The sequence below is a fragment of the Ambystoma mexicanum genome, chromosome 1q, assembly GCF_040938575.1.
Source record: "Ambystoma mexicanum isolate Mex_15411 chromosome 1q, UKY_AmexF1_1, whole genome shotgun sequence".
Taxonomy (NCBI): domain Eukaryota; kingdom Metazoa; phylum Chordata; class Amphibia; order Caudata; family Ambystomatidae; genus Ambystoma; species Ambystoma mexicanum.
Window position 1 is genome coordinate 935,170,165 of NC_090922.1, and position 19,939 is coordinate 935,190,103.

At 47.7% G+C, this 19,939-nt stretch overlaps 1 protein-coding gene across 1 annotated transcript in view; it reads right to left on the minus strand.

Annotated features, from left to right (window-relative positions):
* Positions 1-19,939, minus strand: part of SLC35A3 (solute carrier family 35 member A3) — a 643,323-nt gene that overhangs the window by 562,071 nt on the left and 61,313 nt on the right. The gene's annotated exons all lie outside the window — the stretch shown is intronic.

Here is a 19,939-nt window from a genome sequence, read left to right on the forward strand (position 1 = left end):
TACTAGACTCAAGGAGACCTGCATTTTGAGACATCCACGTCATGCTGCGACCTTACGGGCAGCAATACCCCAATACCCTGGAACCTTGAGCCATTGTACTGTGCATAGTCTTCCCAATTCTAAATCTTCCTGAAACTTTGTGGGCATTTTGCTGGACCACCAGAGACGTGAACTGAGTCTGGTCCCCTCACCAACGTACTGCGCCTTGTTTGAAAATGATGAGAATCCAACCAGTTATATTCAGTCTTCTTCTGGCTCCTGAAAAGGGCGCTAAAACCACAGAACTGAATCCAGCCACGAAGAAACTCTTGCCTAGAGCGTTCCGCATGATCCTTGCAGCAAAAGTCCTTCCAGTGTCCTGTCTTCTAACTTCATGATAAAGGAATTCAATGACCGGGTTTTTGGCTGCAGATCCTGAAGTCCTCCTAATGGACACTCTTCTTCTGTGCTGAGGTACTGTGTTGGCTTAGGTATTACTTACCTTAAGTCTCATGATTCCTGTGTAGCTTTGGCGTGTTTTCTGTGACTGGGAGTCTTCTCGTCCATTTCACCCAGGCCCCTGCTGGAATACTCGTAGGGTGTCTCCTCTGAAGTCACTGGACCCTCAACTAACTTTGAAAGTGGAATACTTACTTGTTTGAATAGTCTTCCTGAGGAACTCTGACTTTGCCTGCAACTGAGCCCTATCTCAACCTGCCTACAGCTGACTCCTAGACCACTAGGGTCCCTCTTCTGCCTCTGAGAGAACTTATGTCATAAAATAGGAAAGGCTGAATACTTAAACGGTTCTGCCTTGAAAGCAAGACAAGTGTTGAAAAGTTTACTCGAAAAATAGTTGGAAAGTGTAGCTCTTAGAGATGACAGTTATAAAAGTTCTTTCTTACCTTGAAAGTGTTCTGCCACTTGTAAAAGTATATGTAAGGATAATTTACTTACCTTGGAAAGGTTCTGCCATTTTGAAAAGTATATATAAAGTCTTACTATCCTTAGAAACCGTTTCGCCATTCTAACAGAAAGTAGATGGAAGGTTAATTTATTCTCCTGTGAATTGGTTGTGCCTCTTCCCCAAATGTAATGCTGTTGGTTTCACTTTACTATTCCTGCTAGGATATCCATGCATGAGGGCCCCCAGTTGGGTCTTGCTTCCCCCGACTTGCTGTTAGCCTGTCTAGACTAAGTCTGCCTTAGGTTATACTTACCTTTTAAGTTGCTGATAGCTCCTTTAAAAAGTAAATAGGTTTTACTTACCCTGTGTTAGCTGTGTGCCATCCTAGAACAAGTAAAAGAGTTATTGCTTACCTCAATCCGTGTAGCACTGATCTGAAAAGCAACTGTAATAGTATATTACAACATTACCTGCCTAGAATAGCTGTGTGCCATTCTTGAAAAGTGTTCCTTTAGGTGTAGCTGACCTTGGTCTGCCTGGTGCATCCAAAATGTGTAAAGAATTCTTGTTTATCTTAGACTTTGTTCCACTCACAAAGCTGAAAAGCAACTGTAATTGTATAGTAAACTAAAAAGGTATTCTCACCTAGTATAACTGAGTGATATCACAAAAGTAGTAGAGATATCTACTGTCCCTTGAATAAGTGGCCCCCTATTCAGAAAAGTATATTTGCAAGTTGGTTTACTATGTGATTTCCTTGGTGAGTGTCACTGCATAACTGACAGGGTCTACTACCCTTGAATTACTGTAAAGTAATCTGAAAGTAACGTATGGTTTTACTCCCCAGGAATTGGTGAGACCACACAGACCGAAGCATAAAACCTTATTCAGAATACCTGTGTACCTTCAAGCATAGTGGTGTGTTTTTAGAAATGTGTTTATGACTCTATGACCAGTACTTACCCCAAGACTTAACCTGGCCTACTTGTATTTATAACAAACCTTTATTTTTTATAATGCTTCTGGTTGTCAGTGTTTTTATTGCATCCTCGGTATACTGCAGATTCTCTGTACCGTCCTACAGCCATGTATCCCTACTTAGATAAGCCTGGCTGCTCTGTCTATGCTACCATATACTCAGGTGGTACAGCCTTATGATAAGATTGGAGTCGTGTACTGTCTCAGTTGAATGGTTTTACTAAGCCCTTAGTTGGACTTCAGAAAAACGGTCCTAACAGTGGGAAAGAAAGCTGATTCTCTTTATAGTGAGCCGATACTAGTGGTAAAAGTGCTGGACGGTGCTGTACGCATTGAGGGTGTCCTAGTGTGCAATTTGGGAAGGGTCGCGAAGGTAAAAGCGCCCGTTAGTGCATCACACAGTGGATAAGGGACGGGAGGCGTGTTGTATATGTGTTCCTCCATCTCATGCTATAGAACGCGAGAAGGAGATAGGTGGTGGACTGTGAGTGATCTCATAGGTGAGGAGTTAGTTGGAATTCTGGAGATGCCAGTTGGAAGAAGGTGTGAAGCGACTGACCAGAGTGGGAGCTTTTTCCTATGAATGGTACTGGTCTGTAATTGATCAATAAAGCCCCTTGACTTAACCTGTGGGCTCAGAAGGTATAAGAATGGAAAGTAATACTTATTGGATTTGGAGTCTTGATATTTAAGTAGGGGAATGTATATAGTGTTAAGTATAGTGTCACGTATTTAAAGTGAAGAAGGGGTTTAGGGGTATTGTATAGAGTGCTGTTGATATCCTGGCGTGAAACAGGTAAGTGGAGCGGGGGGGGCCTGCCTGAGGCCGCCTGGGTGGTGGGACCACCCACCGGGGCTCATCTACTGGCTACACTCTATGGTGGGTGGTGCTAGGTGTAAGTCCGGGGTCTCTGAACCCGTTAAGGAAGGGTGGGCTGACGCGGCAGATCCCTTTAGCAAGAACACACACCAGGGGAACAGAGAAGGGGATTCGTGTTAGCAGAGAAGGGTTAGGAATGTGTTTTATTTATAAAGAGGGGTCCCCGCTGTGATCCCTAAAAAATGCCACCTAGGTGCCTGTGCCCTATTGGTGTGGAGTAAGGTGAGGACTCCATGCGTAGTCCAGCTCCTGTATCAATACACCTATCAATATACTACCAATTGCGTCTGCATGCCCCCGAACCCTCCCAACTCACCCTACATCATCTCCTACCAATACGACTATCTGCATTAGGTATACACATTCGTTTCTAATCCTCCGACTGCGTCGGTGCATGCCTCCCTCTTGGTTATCAGTGTAGCGTCCCTTCCTTAACAGCTGGTCTGGCAGGTGGGGGTGGTTTGTCCCTGTGGTGACTACCCCTGGCCTAGGGTGAGGGAGGTGCACTGGTCCACGGACGGAAGACAGGGGCTACGCTTGTTCACCATGTGAGCCTACTAAAATGACTAGAAGACACTGGATTAAAAGGAACCACTCTACGCTAGGTCACCACACTACTTAATAAGATAATTTAAATGACATACTTGGCTCTATTCCAATCATGTCCTCACAAGCTGACTTGAGAACTACCCGATGGATACAGTCTCACGCCTCACCAACATTTACATGACCCTGCTCCTAGAACCTAATAACCCAGGGCTCACACACTTCAACTGTTACCCAAATCATTTATAAACTCACAAATTACTCTACAATGAACACACCCAATCGCAGCACATACCTCGCATACGTGGGCTCCTGGATGGGTACAAACAGACAAACTCAACACAACCAAAACCAAGCTTATGATGTGCAGCACAACGCCACCAACACCCCACACATCTCAAAGCGGGTAGAAAATGGGAACTCGCCCAATGCCTACCACAAAGGTCCAAAACCTCAGACCCATGATGGACAGCAACCCCACAGTGGATCCACACATTAAAGACATTTTAATGTCGAGTCATTTGTGAGTTTATAAATGATTTGGGTAACAGTTGAAGTGTGTGAGACATTTAAGGAGTTGCTTCTTCCACCTCTGAACCACCAGACGCATCATGACCTACCTGAGCTTTAGCAGATAACCATGGCAGTCATCGCACTAGTTCTCTCAAGACTTGTTTATGCCAACAGCATCTACCTAGTGCTCCTAGCATACCTAGTCAACAGGCTAAAAAAGAGTCTGAAACAAAGCCGCCCCAACTGTTTCGAAGACTTGAAAGATACACGCAGCACCCCGGCCCTGTAATCACTCCACTAGCTTCCGATCACAGAGGATTCACTTCAACACTTTGCGCATTGCCCGCCATGTCTTCCACGGCAGAGGCCCAGAATCCATTACGAGGAAACCAATCCACTGCAAAGCATCAAGAGCACTTAAATCCCGCAACTATTCCCTAGTCAGGAGCCAAGCTTCACCCAGAAATGCCACAGCGTATCTTCCTTCGTCTGCCTCAAAACTCTTGTACCACATCAACATTATTGGATCTATGACAAAGCTCACTTCCTTAGCTCACGCACACTCACATCAACAGTTAACCCAGACTTGTATACTTTGAATTGGTCAGATTTTGGTTTCTCCCCTCCAGGTAAACACATACCCAAGTGTTGCTGCCAAACCCATACAACCAAAGCAGCACTCAGGATAAGTGTACTTCTGTTCTGCACTCATCAATAACCAAGGTTTCGCATCTGCCTCTCCCACTAACCCACCGAGAAATCCCTGCCACCTTTTTTGACAGAACCACGCAAATGTTGAGTTTCTCAGACAGGTAAAGTGTCCTCAACACGGCAGTTACAACCAAAAGACCATTCTGCCCATCTGAGAATCTGACCGTATCCCTGAGGCCATCTTTTCATCAGAAGCCACAGAATCACCAAGCTGGAAACAAAGAATTGCGAGGGGTGGGAGGGCGCAGTAAACAGGCATTTTCCCGCTAAACACCCTGCCTCAGCAACAAAGTTAACAACGTCAATCAGACTGCTTGACAGCTTACCTCTTATCCTACACTTCAGGAAGGACATGGAGACCCTAATCTTCAAAAAACGTCTTGTCTTTTGCTGATCACTTAGCCCCCAATTCTTCCCTCTGAAAATCCCATTCCTCCTATATCCATCCCACCTTAAATGCTACCCCTGCCCTGAAGCGTAACCATATTGGTGGGCCCCCTATGTACAGTGCTTCCTTGCTCCCCCCCCCCCCGCCGCCCAGGTTTGCACTTTAAAAATCCCACGCATACACAGTGTTCCAAATTTCTCAGAGCCATTTAACTCATGTTTCTAGCCTAAGAGATTCTGGTTTGCTTAAAACCAACGGCTACCAGGAGCTACTTTTGGCATCACGGGAGTATTTAGGAATGTTAACAAAGAAAATTTAGAACACATCAAATGTACATTTTAACACAATGGATCATACATAAAGGGCCAAAAGTTAAAGTGGCATCTCCTGGTAACCCCTGGGTTCCCTGCAGTAGCTCCTGCCTATAGGGGTTGCCCGACATCCAGGAGATGGGTTTAGCAACTGCTCATCGAATCTTAACTTCGAGCCCTGCAAACACACAATTTTAATTTCTGATGGAAAGTAAGAACTTAGAGTGCACCAAATAACCTACCTCCCACCTTAAAAAACTGCCACTGCAGATACAAATACTTGTTTAAAAAAAATGTTATCAAACCATACGTACGATGGCAGATATATTATCATATACATTTGACCGTACAGTATGTAATATCCTTCCAACATTCCCCCCCCCCCCCAATTGTGCAAGTGCCAGTCGCAAACTCCATAGCCCAGCGAGTGGGCAGAAGGCACATCATCCATCATCCCTGTCTAGCCATCTACACGCGACTGTGGTCAGCTATTATACGAGTACACTCACTGTATTTTATGTCATATGTTTCACGTTGCCCACAGGAGTGTGTCTAAGGTGCCAGAAAGTCAGAATGCTCAGATGACGGCCTCCACTGTTTCACTGAACCTGTCAGCGCGTGACGGCCTCCACTGTTTCACTGAACCTGTCAGTGCGAGACGGTAGTGTGAGACGGCCTCCACTGTTTCACTGAACCTGTCAGTGCGTGACGGCCTCCACTGTTTCACTGAACCTGTCAGCGCGTGACGGCCTCCACTGTTTCACTAAACCTGTCAGCGCGAGCCAAAGGCGCCGTCTTTCTGAGACTGGCTCGTTTCGCATCACAGACCTTCGATAATAGACCCGGTGCAGTCACCGATTTCCAGTCTAGCAGAATTGCATTTCATGCAGAGAATAGTGGGATATGTATGGGTTGGCGCGTTCGGGACTCCTCATGCTCTCATCACTATTAAGTCCGAAAATCCCTGTCTTGTGCGTCATGGGAACATCACAGTCTTTCATTTTTGTTAGGTGTCATAATACAAGTACCCAAAAAGGTTGCATTACTGGGCGGGACCAGAAAATGTGACCAGCAGCGCCCAACGCCCGCATTGTCTCCAGCAGTTAGGTGACTGGGGTAACCCCATAGTATGCATGGATGGTGCGTAATATGCTCATTTCTCAATTTTATATCGCATTTCCCTGTGTTTTAGACTGTATGACATGTTCTTGATTGCGTCAAAGGCATAGTGAAGTGTTAAAGTCCTCAGCCCAAATCTCCGCCAATGTCATATTTCTTTGGAGATTGTGAGGTATGCAGAAGTCATAAAGGTCTGGGAAACTCAGATACATCTCGGCCAAATCCTGTCTCGCATAATGACGGTTCCCTGACCCTAGACTCAGCATTGGTAAATTTAAGTAAGATGGACTGTATGTTCATATGGACTATCCAGTCTTGGCTCGTGAGGCTCAATATACCCCAGACAGCGGCGAACGGTGGAATTGTCAAGTCGTTGCACAGATCCATAATCTGCATGTCATTCCAGGCAGTGGTTCGTCGGCTATGTATCTTTATGGGAGACCCAAAGGACCAGCACTTATCTAATCCAGGGCGGAACGTTGTGCACGTTTCATCCTGTCAGTGTATGCATTCGGTGCCCTGTGCTACGCTGGGTCTTATGATAGTGTGAGTCTTAATTAGTCTTGGGAGCCGTCTAGGCGGAATAGCCAGAATTTCCTGTGGTGTGAACGGACGTAAGGTATGTAATTCGATGGGCCTCCAGCTAGTAGTATTGTTAGTGTTTAGCCATCGTTTGGTCCATGAGATCTGCGCTGGAAGGTAGTAGGCATTCCATGATGGGAGGGGCAATCCACCGTTAGCCTTAGATGCCTGGAGGATAGATTTGTTTAGGCATGCTTTCTTGCCGTGCCAAACAAATTTCACTACCGACCTATCCAAGCCGTCGTACAACCGTTTCGGCAGGGGCATAGGGCTCATAGGGGCTAGGTAAATACGTTTCGGCATCAAATGAATTTATATTGCATTTATTCTTCCGGGGCGTAAGAGTGATATTGAATGTCATTTTTCAAGATCTAATTTTATTTTCTGAATTATAAGGGAATAGTTCAGATCAACTAGATCAGAACAACACATTCTAATATTGATCCACAGCTATTGAATGTGTTGGCACTGCACCTCAAGGACGCTACACCAGCAGGATTCCAGGGAATATCTGATGGTAGATGCATGACCTCTGATTTGTCCCAGCTAACACAATAGCCTGCGACTGGTCCCTACTCCGCTGACTCCGGCACTAGACTAGGCCATCCAGCCTAACTGGCACCAGGACCTGGGAGGACCAGATATCAGCTCCAACCAGAGCCCACTACCATACTCACTTGGCCCTGAAAAAGACTTAGGTCGAAAGGCGCATTGGCTGTTTGCACTCACTAAAGTTGACCAACTGGCATTAACTGCCACCTTGATGTTCATTCTTTTCTTCGTTTTGTTTGTTCTGGTAAACCGAGCAAAATCATGAATAAAAAACCACAAGCACCAAAACGACTCCTTTGTCTTGACCATGAACCAAAACCAAAGGCAAATCTGCTAAATCTTGGACTATTGAACCCCTCCAGCGGCCACAATCATCCACAGGTTTGTCATTCCATGTAAACATTCAGCCAAATGGGAACCCTGGAGTTGGTACCCAGACAAACCAGGATCCAGGCTGCAGGTTGACTTTGAACTGTCCAATAGAAGGTGCGCGGTGGATAGGGAGTCCCGACCCAGACAACTCCAACCTAACTGGAAACTCCAATAATATTGGTTGTATTCTGGGCAGGGAGCATGCATAGTTTTTGATATGAAGCAATATATCATCTGCGTAAAAGAGACTTTTTGTGGTCCGCATTCTCTTTCGCGATCAGAGTTCACGTCATATCCATACGCAGTTTCCTTGCCGATGGCATAATCACCAGTACATACAGTAGAGCTGACAGAGGACAACGCTGTCACATGAAAGTGCGCAGCGGGACAGGCTCAGAGGTATGGCCATTGTTAAGACGGATTTCTGAACTCTGTCCTGGTGGCGCAGAAGTTCAGAAGGCCAACCTAATTACTTGGAACAGGGTAACCTCTGGACAAGCCAGACCAATCAAGGTAGCGATCGCGGCGGTCAAGACTAGGTCTCAAGAGGGGTGAGGGTGACTGAAAGCCCGCAATGAGCACACAAAGCAAGAGCGCTTACAAACTACTCCAAACAGTTGTTATATCAAAAATATAAACACATTTATTTTAAGGCCTTTAAAACAATGACCGTAGCGAGAAAATCACAATATCACAATATTAAACCAACACATACCATATCAATACAATATATATACAAATACACAGTCGCAAGCGTTTAAAGCACGAAATATGTAGTCCACCTGAAAGGAAAGGAAAACAGGCAGTGCGATAACGCTTTAGACTCAGTTCGCCTTCAGAGGCACCTAACTAGATGGAAGTCCGAGCCCTGCGAAGAGTGGAGCCTTGTGCTCAAAGTACCTGCCACGCCGGTGCCAACGGGCAAAAGGGGAAGCTCTTCGGAGGAAGTCAGGCAGTTCGGGTTAGTGCACAGCAGAAGGAGAACAGGTTCCGCAACTCAAGCGCAGCCTCCACAGCGAGCAGAAGCAGAGCGCGAGTACGGCAAAAGGGTGCTGTTTTTACACAGCAGAGAAAAGCAATGGGATACTGCAGGAGGGCGACCAGATCCTAGCTAAACTACTCACCGGTCCCCGAAGCAAGCAGACCCAGGCTTCTCCACGTTAGTTTCAGCAGCTGGCAGGTTCAGAAGAGCAGGGAACGCCTCGTAGTCGTGTAGAGCAAAAAGACGTCCCAATCGACGAAACCAGCACAGTTTGTTGCCGCAGCAGGACAACGGAGCGGCCGTGTGTATTCGAGCCAAATGTACACTCCTCCCTTCAGACTTGGGAACGCCAAGTGTACGAAGCGTGGGAGAGTGACAAGGACTCGAAATACAACACAACCTGGCGGCGGTTACAGAGCAGGACTCCCTTGTAAGCTGGTCAGTCAACTGGATGGCCCAGAGACGCTTCCGAAGGCTTACTTGGCAGGAGATGATGAAGTCGCCGGGAATAGCTGTTCCTGCTATTCCAAAGGTCGAAGCACCAGTACAGGCCTTCTGGTTCGATCAAAGGAGGAAAGGGTTTCACAGGACGACAGCAGTGCAAAGGAGGATTCCTTCAGCGGGTCACCAGCGATTCCTCGGTCCAGCCTCGTGGTTGCAGGATACTTGGCTCCTGTATTCCTTCGTTCGTGAGAACTCAGGAGATCGACATGGTAGTGGTGTTTCCAGCTCCCTCTTATCCACGGTTCCCTTCGCGCCAAAACGGAGGGGAGCCAATGGGAGATCCGCTCATCAACACATATACCATACGTGGACCAATCACGGACCACGGTGGTCCCAGGCATTCACACCACCCTAGACTCTCTGGCACCCAGGATGTGTATTGGGACCAGACATCCCAGCCCACACCCTGGAGGCACACAAACGACATGTAGAAGCCTGCGAAAGCAACCACGTTTCGCGGGAAAGTACATGCCCAAATAAGGAAGGCCCCGGGTCGCCTGACCTGGGGAAGGTGAAGGGAGCAAGACGGTCAGTGGACAGGACAAAGGAGCCTCGTGGTCTGGCCATTTTGGGAGCCAGGCCACCATTTTGGGTTCAGTGCGAAAAATGTGCTCAGAACGCCAAAAGGAGCTCAAAATTAACAAAAGGATCGCTGCCACCATTCCAGTCCCTGAATGACTTGCACCGATCAAATACCATCCTAAAAGAGTATCTAGGGCCTGTAGAAGGCTAGAGACCCAAGAGAGCTGTAACTTAGCTTACAGTGCCCTCTTGTGTCATGTTGCACTAAAGCCGCAACACGATAAAAGAAACTACGGGAAACAGCGTTCCCCGGTACTGACTGTCTTAAGGGCATGTCAGTTTCCCCGTAAGAAAAGGAGCGAAAGCCCAGAGGAGTGCGGCAGAAGGCTGCACTTCTCTGGCAAAGTCAGGAATAAGGTGAAAAACAACAGCAAAAAGTTTAGGGGTTGCCACATGGAAGGAAAATTACCTACAATTACGAAATCTTTCCTAACACTCGCCCCTCCCAGACTATGGACAGGGGGAACTAATCCACCCCTGGATGAGTCTCTTGTTCAGGTCCGTTAAACATTCTGGACAACCCATCAGCATTGCTATGTTGGACACCTGGCCTATGCTCAATAGTGAAGTCGAAGCCTTGTAGACTTATGGACCACCTAAGCAACTTTGGATTCTCCCCCTTCATGTTCATTAGCCACTTTAACGGCTTATGGTCAGTTTGCACAGTGAAGTGGGTCCCATAGAGGTAGGGCCTCAGCTTCCTTAGGGCCCACACAACAGAGAAACATTCTTTCTCTACCGTGGACCATCTGAGCTCTCTGTCCTTAAGCTGGCGACTAATAAAACCGATAGGGTGTTCCTTACCCTTCTCATCTACTTGTGATAGTACAGCTCCTATCCCAGTGTCAGAGGCATCCGTCTACACGATAAAAGGTCTTTGATAATCAGGGGCCCTAAGGACAGGGGCCTGGCACAAGGAGTCTTTTAAGCCATTGAAGGCCTTCTCACACTCGTCGGTCCAAGTTACCTTCTTCGGTTTCTTCGGAGTTGTGAGGGCAGTCAGAGGAGCAGCTATGGTACCATAGTCTGCCACAAAATTGCGGTAATACCCCGTGAGTCCTAAAAAGGCTCTCATTTGGGTTTGCGTAGTGGGGGTAGGCCAGTCTTGTACTGCTTGTACCCGACTGAGTAGAGGCTGTCTCCTCCCTCCACCTACTTCATGTCCAAGGTAAACCACTGAGCCTTGTCCATTTTGGTGAGGGGCCACTCGGACACCCTCAAAAGAGCTATCTGAAGGACTGCTTGGGAACAGGTCGGGGAGAGGTTCAGACTCCTCTCCCGCAACGTCTGAAGCCAGTAGCAGTGCTGCGATTTCGACGCTTGGGCCGAAAGCCTTCAGCCTATTCACGTGAAGCACTTTTGGAGCCTGTCCAGGCCTTCCAAGGTCCACTGAATAGTTAACCTCACCCAGGGGCTCCACCACTGGGTAAGGGCCTGACCATTTGTCCTGTAAAGCTCGAGGCCTTACGGGATTCATGATCAGGACTTGCTGACCAAGTGTAAAGTTGATGAGGGAAGCTTTCTGGTCGTACCAATGTTTCACCAGCGCTTGCCCTGCCTTCAATTTATCACTAGCCAAGCCCATCAGAAGTACCATCCGTTTTCTGAGCCCTAGCACATAATCAACTACGTTGGTAGTAACAGGGGGAGTGGGCATCTCCCATCCCTCTTTGATGATGGCTAAGGGTCCCCGTACGGGATGACTGAACAGAAGTTCGAAGGGGCTGAAGCCAACACCCTCCTGTGGTACCTCTCGGTAGGCAAACAGTAAGCATGAAACAAGAAGATCCCATTTTCTTCTTTGAGGCTCCTCCAGAGCCCCAATCATGCTCTTTAACGTCCTGTTAAAACGCCCCCCCCAGACCATTGGTCTGGGGGTGGTATGCAGAAGAGAACCTGTAGGTGACCCTACATTCTATCCACATAGCCTGCCTATACTTTGACATAAAGTTGCTGCCATGATCCGACACAACTGCTTTAGGGAAGCCAACCCTAGTAAACATGCCGAGTAAAGCTTCTGCAACTGGCTTGGCAGTTACAGTTGTAAATGGGACGGCCTCAGGATACCTGGTTGCATGGTCGACCAGCACCAGGATAAACCTATTGCCTGAGGATGTTTGCGGGTCAAGGGGACCAACCATGTCGATCCCTACCCTTTCAAATGGTACCCCCACAACTGGGAGCGGTACCAACGGAGCTTGGATTGTCGCGCCAACCTTACCAGACAACTGGCAGGCGGCACAACTCCTGCAGTGACTTTCTACTTGCTGCCCCATCTTGGGCCAGTAGAAGTGCATGGATAACCTTTGCTTGGTCTTCCTCATACCGAGGTGACCAGCAAGGGGAACTTCATGCGCCAACTGCAGGAGGAAGGGCCTAACAGCAAGGGGAACCACCAACCTCCTATGGTCTCCTTCTGTAGACTGTGGGCTCACTATACAGGAGTCCACCTTCCTGGTAAATTCTATGCATCCCAGGAGGTTCACCCTCAAGCTGGGAGCAGGTCTGTCTCCTTAGGCCTTCCAGGGATGGGCACTCACGTTGGCCTTTACTGAATTCGTCCCTATCAGGACCTCCTTCAACTAACAAGTCTTTTAGTTCAGGATGATCGTTGGGGTCGAATACTTCAGGCATCGCCACCTCCTCGTCAGGCCCGGGCGATTGACCAACTTCCTCCACCGCAGTGGTAGGCGAGCTCGGGGGAATATTCTCTTTCCCTCGTTTTGACTTGTAGACTCCTTTCGCCTTGGGTTTCCCCTTTGGCTGGGGCGGCGTATTGGACTTGGCCAATGCTGCCCGTGCTTGAGACCGTGTGTAGGGTCTTTCGGCAGTGTCTCCTACGAGCCCTAAAGCTCTGAGATCATTACCCAACAAGACCTTTCCCGGGACGTTTCTCTGAATGCTCACTGGAATCCTGACTGCTGTACCATTTAAAGTAAGATTTACAGGTATTACTGGAAACATACGGAGGGGGCCGTCAGCCAACTTAGTGGGCATCAGAGTAGCTCTGGCAACTTCCTCTGAGTCTACCAAGGTAGAATCCACTACAGTGCGACTGCACCCACTATCCCTAAGAGCTGGAGTATCTACTCCATTGATCAGCACACTGTCTTTAAAGTAGTGCTTGGTATTATCCGGAATCCTAGCATAAGCCTCTGCGACTTTAGGCTCCCAGGAACCCAGGGACACTAAAACTACCTCAGCCTCTATTCCGCTGGGAAATGAGTCTGAGGAGAAGGATGCTCCTGTAATCTCTTCTTCCTCGTAAGAGGAGAAGGCCAGATTAGCGGAGTAGACCCCCAAAGGTCTAACCTTACAACGGGGATCCCCCTTCACGTGGTCAGTTGCTACACAAGAAAAACAAGCCCCAGTGGGTCTGTTTACGTAGGGAGGCTTATAGTAACCAGAGTTCTGTTTCGGAGGCTGACCTCCACTACCCTGTGAGTTCTCTTGTGTCTTACCCTTGTTTTTCTTTTTGTGGCCCTTATGGGAAGAAGATTTAGCAGATTCCCCACCCTCCATATCTTTGGACTTTTTCCCTTCCTCCTGCTTACCAGGATGAGTTTTGTCCTTATGGGACACTCGATGTGACACCCATAAGTCTGCTGCAATGGCCAGCTTCTTAGGAGCTATCTCCTTCGAATCGGCCAAATGCTGCTTAAGCTCTGGGGAAGAAGAAGCAAAAATGAGTTCCAGCATGACAAGATTTATCATGGCTTCGAAGGTAGAAACCTTATAACCTTCGACCCAGCCAGTTAAGTTTTTCAAGGATTCAGCGACATAAGATACCCAAGTACCACCTTCCTTTTTCTTATACTCTCGAAAACGCTTTAAATATTGGGCCGGAGTCTTCCCAAACTTTAAAATGAGAGTTTGCTTTAACATTGCGAAATCAGCTCGCTCAGCCTTCGACATTTCCATGATGGCACTACAGCCAGAATGGGGCAGTCTACTGAGCAACCACGCAATCTTATCAGCATTGTCAACTTCTTGAACCTCGCATGCATACTCAAACGCATTCAGCCAGTCCATAATGTCATTCCTTTCTTCATACATACTGAGCAGATCTTTCGGAAACCGTGGATGAGAGGAGGCCCCAGACCCATGTCCAGGACCCTTGGACCCATTTGCAACCTGAAGCTTGGCCAGTTCCAACTGGTGATCCCTGTCTTTCTGTTTTTCTGCCTGTTCGATTTTTAGTTTGGCTATGCTGAATTCAAGCTCCTGCTGCCTAAACCGCAGCTCTTGCTTCTTGAATTCAAGCATAGCCTCCCCATCAACACTGGCAGAGGAAACAGACATCACATCCTCCCTGTCCTCTGGGTCGCGATGGATCAGTGCAGCGGCAGAACCGTCGGTTCTACCAGTGAGAGCAGCCCCACCACCTTCTGCACTGTCCTCGGAAGTTATAGCGTCAAGCTGCGCTTCTTGCCACGCCACGATTCTCTGGATCATTTCCAATTTTGTGCCTTGAGAGGAAACACCTCTCTCCGCACACATCTTTTTCAGCGTTTCTGATTTGGAAGCATTTAAAGTTAACAAGGTATTTGCTTCCATACTGTTTGATAGGACTATGGCCTTTTTAAAGTTATATTACAACAATTCACTACGTGTACTGTTTGGAATAACCTGAAATGCCTTAGTTCGAGCGCAACACTGGATACCTTCAGTCGTATCCCACCGCTGTACACCAATTTGTTAAGACGGATTTCTGAACTCTGTCCTGGTGGCGCAGAAGTTCAGAAGGCCAACCTAATTACTTGGAACAGGGTAACCTCTGGACAAGCCAGACCAATCAAGGTAGCGATCGCGGCGGTCAAGACTAGGTCTCAAGAGGGGTGAGGGTGACTGAAAGCCCGCAATGAGCACACAAAGCAAGAGCGCTTACAAACTACTCCAAACAGTTGTTATATCAAAAATATAAACACATTTATTTTAAGGCCTTTAAAACAATGACCGTAGCGAGAAAATCACAATATCACAATATTAAACCAACACATACCATATCAATACAATATATATACAAATACACAGTCGCAAGCGTTTAAAGCACGAAATATGTAGTCCACCTGAAAGGAAAGGAAAACAGGCAGTGCGATAACGCTTTAGACTCAGTTCGCCTTCAGAGGCACCTAACTAGATGGAAGTCCGAGCCCTGCGAAGAATGGAGCCTTGTGCTCAAAGTACCTGCCACGCCGGTGCCAACGGGCAAAAGGGGAAGCTCTTCGGAGGAAGTCAGGCAGTTCGGGTTAGTGCACAGCAGAAGGAGAACAGGTTCCGCAACTCAAGCGCAGCCTCCACAGTGAGCAGAAGCAGAGCGCGAGTACGGCAAAAGGGTGCTGTTTTTACACAGCAGAGAAAAGCAATGGGATACTGCAGGAGGGCGACCAGATCCTAGCTAAACTACTCACCGGTCCCCGAAGCAAGCAGACCCAGGCTTCTCCACGTTAGTTTCAGCAGCTGGCAGGTTCAGAAGAGCAGGGAACGCCTCGTAGTCGTGTAGAGCAAAAAGACGTCCCAATCGACGAAACCAGCACAGTTTGCTGCCGCAGCAGGACAACGGAGCGGCCGTGTGTATTCGAGCCAAATGTACACTCCTCCCTTCAGACTTGGGAACGCCAAGTGTACGAAGCATGGGAGAGTGACAAGGACTCGAAATACAACACAACCTGGCGGCGGTTACAGAGCAGGACTCCCTTGTAAGCTGGTCAGTCAACTGGATGGCCCAGAGACGCTTCCGAAGGCTTACTTGGCAGGAGATGATGAAGTCGCCGGGAATAGCTGTTCCTGCTATTCCAAAGGTCGAAGCACCAGTACAGGCCTTCTGGTTCGATCAAAGGAGGAAAGGGTTTCACAGGACGACAGCAGTGCAAAGGAGGATTCCTTCAGCGGGTCACCAGCGATTCCTCGGTCCAGCCTCGTGGTTGCAGGATACTTGGCTCCTGTATTCCTTCGTTCGTGAGAACTCAGGAGATCGACATGGTAGTGGTGTTTCCAGCTCCCTCTTATCCACGGTTCCCTTCGCGCCAAAACGGAGGGGAGCCAATGGGAGATCCGCTCATCAACACATATACCATACGTGGACCAATCACGGACCACGGTGGTCCCAGGCATTCACACCACCCTAGACTCTCTGGCACCCAGGATGTGTATTTGGACCAGACATCCCAGCCCACACCCTGGAGGCACACAAACGACATGTAGAAGCCCGCGAAAGCAACCACGTTTCGCGGGAAAGTACATGCCCAAATAAGGAAGGCCCCGGGTCGCCTGACCTGGGGAAGGTGAAGGGAGCAAGACGGTCAGTGGACAGGACAAAGGAGCCTCGTGGTCTGGCCATTTTGGGAGGGAGCCAGGCCACCATTTTGGGTTCAGTGCGAAAAATGTGCTCAGAACGCCAAAAGGAGCTCAAAATAAACAAAAGGATCGCTGCCACCATTCCAGTCCCTGAATGACTTGCACCGATCAAATACCATCCTAAAAGAGTATCTAGGGCCTGTAGAAGGCTAGAGACCCAAGAGAGCTGTAACTTAGCTTACAGTGCCCTCTTGTGTCATGTTGCACTAAAGCCGCAACACGATAAAAGAAACTACGGGAAACGGCGTTCCCCGGTACTGACTGTCTTAAGGGCATGTCAGTTTCCCCGTAAGAAAAGGAGCGAAAGCCCAGAGGAGTGCGGCAGAAGGCTGCACTTCTCTGGCAAAGTCAGGAATAAGGTGAAAAACAACAGCAAAAAGTTTAGGGGTTGCCACATGGAAGGAAAATTACCTACAATTACGAAATCTTTCCTAACAGCCATTAGTGACAACAGTGGCGGGAGGTGTGCCGTAGAGCGGGTGGATCAAGTGCAGAATCCGTCCCGAGAAGCCAAACTACTGGAGAACAGTGAAAATGTAGCCCCACCGTACCTGTTGAAAGCCTTCTCAGCATCCACTGACAGGACCACATCATCTGGCACAGAGGACCCTCGACTATAGGTAGCAGTCTGCGCAGATTGTTAGAGGATTGACAGTGCAGTATAAAACCGGTCTAATCCTGGTGTATCAGGGTTGGCATAAGCCTCTCAAGGTGTTTCGCAAGGTACTTTGCTAATATTTTTGCATCTGCATTTATTAGTGATATCGGCTGATACGCACTGCATTGCGTGGGGTCACATGCCTTCTCATGAAATACCACGATATTCTCTGCAAGCAAGGTTTTAGGGAAGCGCCCCAATTCAGTCGCCTCGTGAAACATTTGTCCCAATTTCATCACTCAGCCGCTTCTATATGAGAGAAAAAAAATATATATATATATATATATATGAAACATTACTCACCGTAATCGTATTTCAGATACTTGTATCTGCATAGATTCCCATGCTATGCATAGGCTGACTTCTAGTGGTCGTCGCAGAGTATTACATTATCTGTTTTTGAAACTCGAAAAGGGACGTTGACTGGGCGTGTCAGTAATACTATCCCTACTGTGATGTCCACTGTACTCATGGTCCTTCACGCATGGAGTGTCAATGCAGTAATAGTATGTATGAAACTCCATGTAGCTGCCTTGCAAATAGCGTATAGAGGGATGTTTGCATTTAATGCTAAAGTAACTCTGGTAGAGTGAGCTCTTGGTGTAAAAGGCAGGGTCTTTTGTGATAGAGAAGAGCAGTTGTCTGCACTTAACTATCCATTTGGAAATGGTTAACTATCTTTGGAAAGGGCATGTTTAGAAACGTGATTGCCCTCCGTGCCATGTGCTATGGAGACAGAAAGCTGATCTGTTTTTCTTAGAGGCTTTGTTTTATTCACATAGTACAGAACTGCCCTCTTTACATCTAGTGTATGAAGGCACCTTCCAGCTGAGTTAGATGGATTTTTGAAAAAAGTGGGTAGTTTAATGGACTGGTTTACATGAAACTTGGATATGAATTTAGATGAAAACCTAGGATGTGTTCTCAGTACTTTTGTCCTTGTGGATAACAAAGAAAGGGTCTTGTACTGACAATGCTTGTAGCTCACTAACCCGTCTTAAGGAGCTGATGGCTACCAAGAAATCTGTTTTGTAGGTTAGGTGTTAACGCTTGACTTGTGCATAGGCTCAAAGGGTGAACCCTTTAGCTTTGAGAGTACCACATTAAGATCCCAACCTGGTGGAGGGTTGGACATGGGAAGTTCAAGTTTCTTTACTCCCTCCATGAAAGCCTGATAACAAGAACTTTCTACCAAGACACCTTGTTTTGTGAAGTGGTGTACTCGGACAGAGCTGCTAGGTGAACCTTAAATACTCGGACAGAGTCTAGTAGGTAAATCATGTAGTCAACAATGTTTGCTGGAGAACATTCAATTGGATTTAAGGCTTGTCATCGGCACCATAACACAAATCTTTTCCACTTTTTGCAGTAGCATTGCAGTAGCAGTGCCTGGGGTTGGGTTTGCATGCCTTCTTTCAGATAGCCCTACACCATGGAGGTAGTTTTAAGTGTCCAAACTCTATGACTTGGAGCCAGGCTGCCAAGTTCATAGACTGAGGATGTGGATGGAGTGTAGTCCCCCCCATGCTGGGACAGCATGTTGTAGGGGCACGGGAGCTTGATCGGTTCGTACATCCCCAGTTTGAGCAGATGTGGAAACCCTGGTTTTCTTGCCCTCATAGGGGCTATCAGGATAAGCATGGCTTGTTCCTGGTGCATTTTGTGTACTATCATGCTGAGGAGTGGTGTTGGGGAAAGCATACGCAAATTTCACTGACCAGCTCATCCACAGGGCGTTCCCCTTGGATTGAGGTTGGGGAAACCTGGATGCGAAGTCTGGGCATTGTGTGCTTTGGTTTGTGGCAAACAAGTCTACAGGAGGATAACCCTATAGTAAGAAGATTCCATTTACAATGTCCTCGTTGAGTTGCCACTCGTGCTCCTCGGTTTGTGCTCAGAGTGTCTGCCAGAGCATTGAGTTCCCCTGGAATGTGGGGAGAGACTAAGAACATGTTACGCTTGAGTGCCCACTTCCACATTTTCTGGGATGACCTGGACAGACTTGGACATTGTGTGCCTCCCTGCTTGTTCATGTAAAACATGGCAGTGGTGCTGTCTGTGAGGACTTGTACTGTCTGACCTACTAGATGCAGTTGGAAAGCTTGTAGGCCCTTGAGTACTGTTAGTACTAGGAGATTGAAGTGGTTTTGGGCTGTGGTGTGAGTCCAATGTCCATGAGCTGTGTGGTGAAGGTAATGAGCTCCCCATCCGGAGAGTGAGGCGTCTGTAGTATCGCTTGAACTGGTGGATTGTGAAAATGTTTTCATTTTAACAAATGTTCCCTGAACCACCAGCGAAGAACCTGTACTAGTGAAACGACCGCTAGATCGTCCCACTGATCGCTTGCCTGAGGCAATTGTTTCGCTAAGCACTCCTGCAGTGGGTGCATGCGCAGCGGTGCGCGTGGAACTAGATAAATGCATGAAGCCATCATCCCGAGTAGGTCATTGAATTACGTACGGTTATTTGCCTACCGACAAGGTAGGGATGTATTTGCAACAGCATGTTTTGAACTCTTTTTCGTTTGAGGGGAAGACTAGCCCCTCATTTGTTTTTATAATAGCTCTCAGAAATTGCTTTGTTTGGCTGGGGACGAGACTTGATTTTTTTCTCGCTGATGGAGAACCCCAATTGGAACTGAAGGTTGATAGTTCTTTGGGTGTTGTGCTTGCAATTATGAGGGGATTCCCGTTATTAGCCAGTCGTCCAGATAAGGGTACACTGGGATTAATTCTCTGCGTAAATGAGCCACCACTACTGTCACCACTCTGGTGAATACCCTTGAAGCTGAGGCTATGGCAAAGGGGAGCACCTTGAACTGGTAGTGTTGTTCAGCTATCTTGAAGCACAGGTATTTTGTGTGTGCTGGGAACATTGAAATGTGAAAGTATGCATCTTTCATATCCAATGTTGCCATGTAGTCCCCTTGTTTTAGTAGGGGGATTACTTCCTACAGCGTTGTAATGCGAAACCTTTGTGGCTTGACATATATGTTCACTGGCCGCAGGTCTAGGACCG